Consider the following 2,168-nt stretch of genomic DNA (forward strand, 5'->3'; position numbering starts at 1 on the left):
GGCAGGCTGTGGTGGTCTGAGGCCAGGGCAGGCTGTGGTTGATAGCCTATCCCTATACAATACTTTTTTGTAGATTTGTTATGTACGTGTTTCCCCATATTTCAAGCTTGGTATGGAAATAAGTTATGACTCTTATCAACTGTTATGACCTGGCTCAAAAGGCCACAACAAAGAGGAGACATCAATGGTTAATAAAATATGTTTATTAAAGTAAGTAATTCAAATGAACCAAATTAAAGAAGTGCAAAGTGAGTAAAGCATGAGGTGTGGGCGTCAGTGGTATCAGTAGTGTAGATGCAGGGTGAGGATTGCATGGACGTGTATGTGTGAGGGTGTTGAGGTGCACAAAGTAAAGCAACTGAAGCAGCAACAGCATACTAAACAAAACCGGATGCTTGTAGGAAGGAGCAGAGAGAGCAGAGAGGGAGTTGCAGGGCACCGGACCCAGGTGCCCTAACACAGCACAGCCACACCCTCTCCAGGTGAGGTAGCATCACACAACTGGGATGTGTTATTTAAAAAAGTAACTATTTGAAAAGTGGGCTCTAATAAACTCATGAATACTGCTGTGTAATATATTTGTAAGAAGTGCAATAAAAGATAAACACAAGTTTCAGGTGTTCATATCCCATTATACTTTTTTTTAATTAGCTGCGGGCCAATTAAAAAAGGAATGTACTGTATTTAAAAAAGCCGAACATTCACATAAACATAGATTAAGAACATGAGAAGTCTACCTCTTCAGTGACGAACAAACTAAAGAAAAGATGGAAACATTTTAAAGGCAACTTTTTATTTATTTCTTTATTGGCAAATGCTTTGAATAAGGTTGAAGCAATGCGTCTATATACACCCCTCCGAACAGTGACATGTCAGAAAGCCTAAAGAAAAACACACTTTGTAACAGCTCGATTATATGATCGTTTTATACGCACACAGTTCTTTTGTTTTCCTTCAAAACGTTCACTTATTTTCAGTTTTTGGTTCGGGAAACATCTACAAATGTCTACATTAAACAATGCAATTAAGATATACATACATTTATAAAAACAAAGGTTAAAACATGCAGGGTGTGTAGTGCGTCACAACCTTTTGTAAAGTATTTTCAAAGAAAGGCAGACGGACCCACGGACAGAGAGGAGGGTTGATAATAATAATTGTTATATAGATATACAGTCATTTCCTAAAAAAACCTCTATGCCAACTCTCTTATATTGGTTTTAATTTATGTGCAAAAGAAGCTTGTCCATGTCCAACGTTAAATACATTTTGTTATGTCTAATGCTCAAGTCTATGCTACCAAGCTGTGAGGAGCTCAATATACAAAATGTGATAATTATATTATTTAAGTTTCACTGCCCAAGCCTTTAATGATCATTAAATGACTCACTTCCTGTGCTGTAGTAGTGCTCTTTGACCCTTTATTGTCCTGTGATGCTAACGCTAACCGAGCTAACAGACTGGTGCAGGGATGACGTATTTTTTTAATCCGACCCCGAAGGCAGCATCTCCCTGGTTCCCTCTGCTAAAAGCCAATGGGATTTCTCCATGGGTCTGTGGTAAACAAAACGTTTAGGAAAAGCTATAAAGGAACTACAGCACGGTCACTGACTCGCCTGTTAGCATCACACAACTCACCTAACTAAAGGTCATCACGCCCAACATTAGCCGCCGTTAGCTTAGCATGAAGTCATGTGACCGTGCTATGAGTCAGGTGATGCTAACAGGCGAGTCGTGATGCTAACATGTGAGCCAGGTGATACTAACTGGCGAGTCGTGATGCTAACAAGTGAGTCGCGTGATGCCAACAGGCGAGTCGTGATGCTAACATGTGAGTCAGGTGATGCTAACATGTGAGTCAGGTGATGCTAACAGGTGAGTCGTGATGCTAACAGGCGAGTCGCGTGATGCCAACAGGCGAGTCGTGATGCTAACATGTGAGTCAGGTGATGCTAACTGGCGAGTCGTGATGCTAACAGGTGAGTCGTGATGCTAACAGGCGAGTCGCGTGATGCCAACAGGCGAGTCGAGATGCTAACAGGCGAGTCGTGATGCTAACAGGTGGATTCGTGATGCTAACAGGTGACTCAGGTGATGCTAACATGTGAGTCAGGTGATGCTAACAGGTGAGTCGTGATGCTAACAGGCGGATTCGTGATGCTAACAGG

General features: G+C 41.7%; 1 long non-coding RNA gene across 1 annotated transcript; it reads left to right on the forward strand.

Moving 5' to 3' along the window:
• The first annotated feature begins 753 nt into the window (after positions 1–753).
• LOC104954019 (uncharacterized) lies at positions 754–2,055 on the forward strand. The gene is made up of 2 exons (XR_799287.1): positions 754–1,727; positions 1,812–2,055. It is a non-coding gene; the product is annotated as an uncharacterized lncRNA (long non-coding RNA).
• Positions 2,056–2,168: the final 113 nt, after the last annotated feature.

The sequence above is a fragment of the Notothenia coriiceps genome, unplaced genomic scaffold (genome assembly GCF_000735185.1).
Source record: "Notothenia coriiceps isolate Sejong01 unplaced genomic scaffold, NC01 NC01_scaffold00022567, whole genome shotgun sequence".
Lineage (NCBI taxonomy): Eukaryota > Metazoa > Chordata > Actinopteri > Perciformes > Nototheniidae > Notothenia > Notothenia coriiceps.